The sequence below is a fragment of the Molossus molossus genome, unplaced genomic scaffold, assembly GCF_014108415.1.
Source record: "Molossus molossus isolate mMolMol1 unplaced genomic scaffold, mMolMol1.p scaffold_m16_p_13, whole genome shotgun sequence".
Lineage (NCBI taxonomy): Eukaryota > Metazoa > Chordata > Mammalia > Chiroptera > Molossidae > Molossus > Molossus molossus.
This window is the reverse complement of record NW_023425348.1, coordinates 90,423,770-90,433,099: the sequence shown is the minus strand read 5'-3', so window position 1 is coordinate 90,433,099 and position 9,330 is coordinate 90,423,770.

The window sequence follows — 9,330 nt, the reverse complement described above, 5'->3', positions numbered from 1 at the left end:
GAGCCCAGGGGAACCAGGAAAACCGTCCCCACCTCCACGAGGACCTTCCTTGAACAGGCTGCCTTTTTACTGTTCTCCTGGGGACCCGAGTCCCAGGCTGGCCAGCATGATGGACCATAGCACTGCCTCGCCTGGGCTCAGACAGCCTGGGCCCTGACAGCCTGGGTCCTGACAGCCTGGGTCCTAACAGCCTGGGTACTGACAGCCTGGGCTCTGACAGCCTGGGCTCAGACAGCCTGGGCCCTGACAGCCTGGGTCCTGACAGCCTGGGTACTGACAGCCTGGGTCCTGACAGCCGGGGCCCTGACAGCCTGGGCACTGACAGCCTGGGCCCTGACAGCCTGGGTACTGACAGCCTGGGTTCTGACAGCCTGGGTACTGACAGCCTGGGCCCTGACAGCCTGGGTACTGACAGTCTGGGTTCTGACAGCCTGGGCCCTGACAGCCTGGGTCCTGACAGCCTGGGTCCTGACAGCCTGGGCCCTGACAGCCTGGGTACTGACAGCCTGGGTACTGACAGCTCTGGGTACCTAAAGCCCTGGGTACTGACAGCCTGTGGCTCTGACATCCTGGCTGCAGACAGCCTGGGGCCCTGACAGCCTGGGTCCCTGCACAGCCTGGGTACTTGACAGCCTTGGTACTGACAGCCTGGGTAATGGACAGCCTGGGCCTACAGCCTGGGTCTGACAAGCTCTTGGGCCTGACAGTCCTGGGTTCTGACCAGCCTGGGTTCTTGACAAGTCTTGGGTCCTGAACAGTCTTGGGGTACTGACAAGCCTGGGTTCTGACAGCCCTGACAGTCCTGGGTACTGACGCACTGGTCCCTGACAGCCTGGGCCCTGACAGCCTGGGGTCCTGACAGGCTGGGTTCTGACAGCCTGGGTCCTGACAGCCTGGGCCCTGACAGTCTGGGTACTGACAGTCTGGGTTCTGACAGCCTGGGCCCTGACAGCCTGGGCACTGACAGCCTGGGCTCTGACAGCCTGGGTACTGACAGCCTGGGCCCTGACAGCCTGGGTCCTGACAGCCTGGGTCCTGACAGTCTGGGTTCTGACAGCCTGGGTCCTGACAGCCTGGGCCCTGCCCAGTCTGGTACTGAGAGTCTGGGTTCTGACAGCCTGGGCACTCTGACAGCCTGGGTACTGACAGCCTGGGCCCTGATAGCCTGGGCCCTGACAGCCTGGGTCCTGACAGCCTGGGCCCTGACAGCCTGGGTCCTGACAGTCTGGGTTCTGACAGCCTGGGTCCTGACAGCCTGGGTACTGACAGTCTGGGTACTGACAGCCTGGGTACTGACAGCCTGGGCCCTGACAGCCTGGGCACTGACAGCCTGGCTCTGACAGCCTGGTACTGACAGCCTGGGCCCGACAGCCTGGGTCCTGACAGCCTGGGTCCGGACAGTCTGGGATTCTGACAAGCCTGGGTTCTGACAGCCTTGGTACCCTGACAGCATCTGGGTACTGACAGTCTGGGTTCTGACAGCCTGGGCCCTGACAGTGCGAGGTACTGGACAGCCTGGGTACTGACGCCTGGGCCCTGACAGCCTGGGTCCTGACAGCCTGGGTCCCTGACAGCCTGGGTTCCTGACAGCCTGGGTACTGAAAGCCTGGTACTGACAGCCTGGGCCCTGACAGGCCTTGGTCCTGACCGCCGGGTCCGGACAGTACTGGGTTCTGACAGCCTGGGTACTGACAGCCCTGGTACTGGACAGTCTGGCCCTGACAGCCTGGGTCCTGACAGCCTGGGTCCTGACAGTCTGGGTTCTGACAGCCTGGGTCCTGACAGCCTGGGCCCTGACAGTCTGGGTACTGACAGTCTGGGTTCTGACAGCCTGGGCCCTGACAGCCTGGGTACTGACAGCCTGGGTACTGACAGCCTGGGTACTGACAGCCTGGGCCCTGACAGCCTGGGTCCTGACAGCCTGGGTCCTGACAGTCTGGGTTCTGACAGTCCTTCGGTTCTCTGACAGCCTGGGCCCTGACATCCTGGGGTACTTCCGTCTGGTTCTGCAGCCTGGGCCCTGCACAGTCGGGTACTGACAGCCTGGGTAACTGACAGCCTGGGCCCCTGACAAGCCTGGGTCCTGCACAGCCTGGTTCCTGACAGCCTGGGTTCTGACAGCCTGGGTAACTGACAGCCTGGTACTGACAGCCTGGCCGCTGACAGCCTGGGCCCTGACAGCCCTGGGCCCTGACAGCCTGGGTCCTGACAGCCTGGGTCCTGACAGTCTAGGTTCTGACAGCCCTGGTACTGACAGCCTGGGTACTGACAGTCCTGGGCCTGACAGCCTGGGTCCCTACAGCCTGGTTACTGCAAGCTGGGTTCTGACAGCCTGGGTTCTGACAGCCTGGGCCCTGACAGTCTGGGTACTGACAGTCTGGGTTCTGACAGCCTGGGCCCTGACAGCCTGGGCCCTGACAGCCTGGGCCCTGACAGCCTGGGCCCTGACAGCCTGGGTCCTGACAGCCTGGGCCCTGACAGCCTGGGCCCTGACAGCCTGGGTCCTGACAGCCTGGGTCCTGACAGTCTGGGTTCTGACAGCCTGGGTACTGACAGCCTGGGTACTGACAGTCTGGGCCCTGACAGCCTGGGTCCTGACAGCCTGGGTCCTGACAGTCTGGGTTCTGACAGCCTGGGTCCTGACAGCCTGGGCCCTGACAGTCTGGGTACTGACAGTCTGGGTTCTGACAGCCTGGGCCCTGACAGCCTGGGCACTGACAGCCTGGGCTCTGACAGCCTGGGTACTGACAGCCTGGGCCCTGACAGCCTGGGTCCTGACAGCCTGGGTCCTGACAGTCTGGGTTCTGACAGCCTGGGTTCTGACAGCCTGGGCCATGACAGTCTGGGTCTGACAGTCCTGGGATTCTGACAGCACTGGCCCTGACAGTCTGCGTACTGACAGCCTGGGTAATGACAGCCTGGGCCCTGACAGCCTGGGTCCTGACAAGCCTGGGCCTGACAGCCTGGGTTCTGACAGCCTGGGTACTGACAGCCTGGGTACTGACAAAGCCTGGGCCCTGACAGCCTGGGTCCTGACAGCCTGGGTCCTGACAGTCGGTTCCCTGACAGCCTGGGTACTGACAGCCTGGGTACTGACAGTCCTGGGCCCTGACAGCCCTGGGTCCTGACAAGCCTGGGGTGACTGGACAGTCTTGGTTCTGACAAGCCTGGGCCACTGACAAGGCCGTGGGTGCCTGACAGCCTGGGTACTGACAGCCTGGGTACTGACAGCCTGGGTCCTGACAGTCTGGGTTTTGACAGCCTGGGTCCTGACAGCCTGGGCCCTGACAGCCTGGGTCCTGACAGCCTGGGTCCTGACAGCCTGGGTTCTGACAGCCTGGGCCCTGACAGCCTGGGTCCTGACAGCCTGGCCTGACAGCCTGGCCCTGACAGCCTGGGTACTGACAGCCTGGGCCCTGACAGCCTGGGTACTGACAGCCTGGGTACTGACAGCCTGGGCCCTGACAGCCTGGGCACTGACAGCCTGGGCACTGACAGCCTGGGTCCTGACAGCCTGGGCTCTGACAGCCTGGGCCCTGACAGCCTGGGTCCTGACAGCCTGGGCTCTGACAGCCTGGGCCCTGACAGCCTGGGTACTGACAGCCTGGGTACTGACAGCCTGGGCCCTGACAGCCTGGGCACTGACAGCCTGGGCACTGACAGCCTGGGTCCTGACAGCCTGGGCTCTGACAGCCTGGGCCCTGACAGCCTGGGCACTGACAGCCTGGGTACTGACAGCCTGGGCCCTGACAGCCTGGGCACTGACAGCCTGGGCACTGACAGCCTGGGTCCTGACAGCCTGGGTCCTGACAGTCTGGGTTCTGACAGCCTGGGTACTGACAGCCTGGGCCCTGACAGCCTGGGCACTGACAGCCCGGGCACTGACAGCCTGGGTACTGACAGCCTGGGTCCTGACAGTCTGGGTTCTGACAGCCTGGGTCCTGACAGCCTGGGCCCTGACAGCCTGGGTACTGACAGCCTGGGTACTGACAGCCTGGGTCCTAACAGCCTGGGTCCTGACAGCCTGGGCTCTGACAGCCTGGGCCCTGACAGCCTGGGTTCTGACAGCCTGGGTACTGACAGCCTGGGCCCTGACAGCCTGGGCTCAGACAGCCTGGGTTCTGACAGCCTGGTTACTGACAGCCTGGTTACTGACAGCCTGGGCCCTGACAGCCTGGGCTCTGACAGCCTGGGCTCTCTCAGGACTGCTCACTGCGAGGTGGACCTGAAACACCTCAGCCACACAGACAGATCCAGCCAGACCCAGAACTCGTGTCCCTGTGCAGTGAACTTGCCCGTCAAGGCCCAGGAGGAAGGGAGTCCTGGACAACTGCAGGCCCCCGATGAGAGTCCCCCCAGTCCTGGCTGCCCCTTGGGGGACAGGAGAACAGGTTCAGCCTGCACACAGGGGAGCCAAGAGATACCGAGATGAGAGGCGGGTGATCCCCTTCTCCAGACCCTTCTTCCAGCCTCAGAGATCACCTGAGTGCTGTTTCCTCCTGACCTGAGAGGGCACCCCGTTCGCTGCAGGGAGGCGCAGTGGATTTCCGTCTGCCCTGAGGAGGAGTGATGCAGGGAGCCGCAGTGTGCCCCAGACCGCCAGAGGGCACAGGCAGAGCGCCGAGGAGGGGCTGGGCCAGCAGCACGCTAGGTCTGGAGACCCTGGCTAAGACCAGAACCACCCAGGATTTTGGAAGCTTTTGGTTTGTTTTTTTTTAAATATGTTTTTATTGATTTTAGTAGGAGAGGGAGAGACAGAAACATCGATGAGAGAGAACATCAATTGGCCACCTCCTGAATTTCCCCCACTGGGGATTAGGCCCACAACCCTGGGCATATGCCTCAACCAGAAATAGAACCGGCAACCTCTTGGTGCATGGGTCGACGCTCAACCACTGAGCCACACCGGCCGGGTCTCGGTTGAGTGTTTTTAATGCACAAACGTGTTAATCTCCATGTAGCCAATTCATCTATTTTTTCTTTTTTTCTGTGCTTTTGGTGACAGATCAAAAAAAGCATTGCCCTTAGGGTTAGCCCTCAGGTCTAGGCCTGTGATCCACTGAGTTGGTTTTATGTGGAAGGTTAGGGTCCACTCCAACCTTTGTAAATCCAGCTCCGCCAGCGCCACTTGTTGAACAAATATTTTTTTACATGAACAAATAAAAAAGCTACATTTATAGTTCTTACAGAACTATAAGCCAAAACGAATATACAAATTAAACACAAACAAAACAGATGACCAGTAAAATCCAAACGGCATTAAATTAACATAAAGAATGAGGCTATTTTGCTAAAACTCAATCGCCCATCACTCAGTGGTTGTCCCACCATGGCTTTTCATTGGAACCGCTGCCGGACATCTGTCCCTTATTAGTCTGCCTCTGTTCTGTTCCCATGAGCTGAGAAATGTAATGCTGCAGTGTGCTCACAAACACAAACACACACGCCGAGCAGGAAGCCGCATACAGGGGGCCATACCCGTGGTCATCCCGCTGGGCAAGCACAAGTGTGTGAGTTATTGTTAACACAAAAGCCCACTTGAGAACTCTTAAAGACCTGTGAGCCCTGGCTGGTTTGGCTCAGCGGTTAGAGCATCAGCCCGTGAACCAGACAGTCCCGGGTTCGGTTCCCACTAAGGGCGCGTACCTCGGTTGCAGTTTGTCCCCAGCCCTGGTTGGGTTGTGTAGGTGACAACCACTCGGTGTGTCTCTCACATGGATGTTTCTCTCTCTCTTCCTCCCTCTCTCCCTCCCGCTCTATCTGAGGATAAATGCAAAAATGTCCTCTGGTGAGGATAAAAAAAAAAGAACCTGTGAATCTTGCAAATTGGGCTCAGGACCCCAGGGAGTCCATGGGTCCCAGGTTAGAGACCCTGGTTTAGGCAGACACAGCCCGCAGGCCTCTAGAATGGGCAAGTTCACGCAGCTTTTCTAAGGAGTTCAAGGTTTCCTTCACAGATGTAAACCATTGATTTTATAGTGGGCAGAGCTTGTCTCTGCAGATTATACTTAAAACAAATGTGTCTTTTCTAAATCTGGGTTCCTGGGGTGACCTCAAGTGGGCCACCAGTGCTGCCTGGCAGGCGGTCTCATTTCCCTGGCGGGGTGCCCCCCCCCCCCCCCCCCGCAGCCTTCCTCCTCCACCTCCCGCCCAGCCTGTACCCTGGCTTCCTGTCCATCGAACTCCTCGGCCCCCACAGCACAGCCTGGGCCTTCTCTCCTGATAGGCAGAGGGGCTATTCTGACTGCTACTCAAGCCACCCCTCCCCTCGGCCACCGGAACCCAGCTCCTCTCCCTCCAGCTGGACACCCTGCCGGTCGGTCTCCCCACCCCCACCCCTGCCCCAACAGCATCACGTTTTCCTCTCTGTTCGAGCATTCCCATCAGCCTCCATTCTCCTACCGTAAATTGTAAAAATTCACTCCCCCTTTATTTTTTTTAACACTTTTTATTGGTTTTTTAGAGAGAGAGGAAGGGAAAGAGATAGAAACATTGATGAGAGAGAAACATCCATCGGCTGCCTCCTGCACACCCCCTATTGGGCATCAAGCCCACAATCCTGGCCTGTGCCCTGACTGGGAACCGAACCAGGACCTCTCAGTCCCTGGGAGGACACTCAGTCCAGTGAGCCACACCGGCAGGGCTCAGTCCCCTTTAATGCCATCTTATTTAGGTCCTTCCCTTTGCAAGAAAGCTCCCCGAGTCCCTCTGGAGTGGTCTCTACCCTCTTTCCACTTCCGCGTCCGTTCTCAAGTAAACCGGCTCCAGACAGGTTGCAAATAACACTGCCCTTGTCAGGGTCGCCTGCATCCCGCATTAGCAAGTGGATTGTCAGCCCTGCGCACGGCACCTTCAGCGGCATCCCACTCAGATGCTCGCGGTCCCTTCCGGAGACACGTCCCCCACCGGGCCTCCCGTTGCCACTCACCCGGTTTTCCTCCTCCCTCGTTCCGCCTGGCCCAGCCTCTGCCACAGGTGTGCCCAGCACTCCTTGTACCTCACGGGTTTAATGTCACCACACACTGATGACATTTCAGTTTCCGCTTCAGCCCAGACCTCCCCCTGCACCCCTGCCTCACAGCCAGCTGCCAGTCCCGTGTCTCCACGAGGAGGCCACACAGGTGCATCACACTTAGTGTGTCAGGCTGAGTTCCTCCCCCACCTCCTTCCCCCTCTCGTTTAGTGACAACTCCAACCTCTGGTTTGTTCAGACCAAACACCTTGGCTCCACAAACGGCCCACATGCACCAGAAAAGACTCAGCTGCCATTTGTCATCAGGGAAATGCAAACCAAGACCACGGTGGGATATCACTGCACACCCACGGGGGCGGCTATCATTTAAAAGCACGAAAAGCAGACAATAACAAGTGTTGGCAAGGAAGCAGAGAAGGTGGAACCCACAGAACACAGCTGGTGGGAAAATTAAACGGAGCCTCCTCTTAGTGCTCCCCGGTGACCCCGTCCCCGCCTCCGCAGCTGATGTCTTTGTCCCCCAGCAGAGGAGCAGCCCCTGATGCAGGGACCACGTCCGTCTGTCCACTTCTCCACCCCAGCGCCCAGCTCCACCTCACATGTAAAACGGTTTCTGTTGTTGAATGAGTGTCTGATTTTGGAAACAGAAACAAGCTGGGAGGAGTGGGTGACCCAAAGGCCCCCTCCCTGCAGGAAGACCCAAGCGATAAGGAACAGGGTTTGAGAACCCTCCAGACCCAGCGGTGCCCAGCCCTTCAGAGGCGTGGCTCAGGAAACAGCCCCCAAGAGGAACTCAGGAATCAGGTCAGCGATGGACTTTCCAAGACCTGACTGAGATTCAGGACCCCTGTCCCCTCCCCGTCATCCAATGACATCCAAGAACTGCACAGAAGCAAGAATTCTGGGTCAACAGTCTCTCTCCCAAAAAGCAGTCTAAGAAGCAGAACTGGCAACTGCTTTCAAAGGAAAGGCTGGCCTCTGGGCTTGTGGGGGAGCACGGAATGGTGGTGCATACGGGCCCTGCGCTCCCACTGAGCTGACTTGAGCCCCGGCCCTGACCCACACTGCAAGGGACCCAACCTCCCTGTAAATGGGCTCCTGTGACACGCCAGGCTTAGAGAAGACGACACCTCTGAGGTGCCGCACACAGCAGGTGCTCTTGCCGCTTGCTGCCAGCAGGTCACCGTGAGGTCCCTGGATGGTGCCACATGAGGAAAGACATGTAGGAAGAGTCGGAAGAGACTGCCATAGAGCATCTGCTTAGCCACTGCCTTGATCAAGAATACTGACCCTCTTTCTCCTCCTCAGTCTCCTCCAGTCAACCTCTGAGCCTTCACTTTTAATTCCCCTCCAGGAAGGACAGCCTCGTACAAAGTGCTGCCATCGCAAGATCAGGCGAGCAGAACTGGCTTCCGGCAAATTACTGGACTGGCCCTCCAACTCATAAATTACCTCTGTGACCAGCCTGGCCAGTTTCCAAGAGAACGTCCAGCCCCGGAGTGGGCCACATCCAGGGCCGTTTCCCAATCCGCATTCCAGGGAACCTTGGTACTCTGCAGCTGTTCCTGGGCAGGCAGTGGGAAACCCTGAGTCAAACAGACACTGTAATGCAGGACTTCTCAGAGCCTTTATATACTAATGGGCTTTAAGACTTTCCAAAAGGTGGCAAAGTAGACAGCCGGTTACAAAATCTTTTTGCAGAGCATCTATTATATCTTACAAACACCTTGAGCTCCAAGGAACACTACTGACAAAATGCTCATTTGCAGTTCCCGCCTACTTTCCAGCGGAGGACTCTGAGGTCCCACACTGCCGGCCGCCGCGGGAGCCAGCCTGCTGGCCCCACGCTGGGGCTCTCCGTGGCGTGGAATTTCTGAGGCTTCTGAGCCAAAATACAGACCTAGGGTGTAAAGTGACCCTCTGCCTCCTCCCTGGGGGATCCCTTTCCTTGGCACCCCCTTAGCTCCAGCAAGGCTGGCGAGGCACAGAGCCCCGGGTTCCATGGCGGCCCACCGATATTCCCCCTCCTCCCAGTCAAGTCTGAGCTCCCATCCTTGCCCTGCCCCCTGCAGGACACAGGAGCACCCTCAGCAGTACCCATCGAAGCCGGTAAATAAAGAACCTCAGCCCCTCGGAAGTCTCAGCACCTTCCCTGGACCTGCTCGTGGCACCTGAGGACAGGCAGGGCCTGCGGGAGGAGCACCGCCCTGCTCAGCCCCTTGACTGTCCTGGCATCCCTCTGTCTGCCAACCCGTGCCTCACCCACCCACCGCCTGCCAGACGCCCGAGAAGCCCTGCCACCACGCAGCCCGCTCCCTCTGCCAGCTGCACACATCTGCCAGAGGGGACTTTGTGTC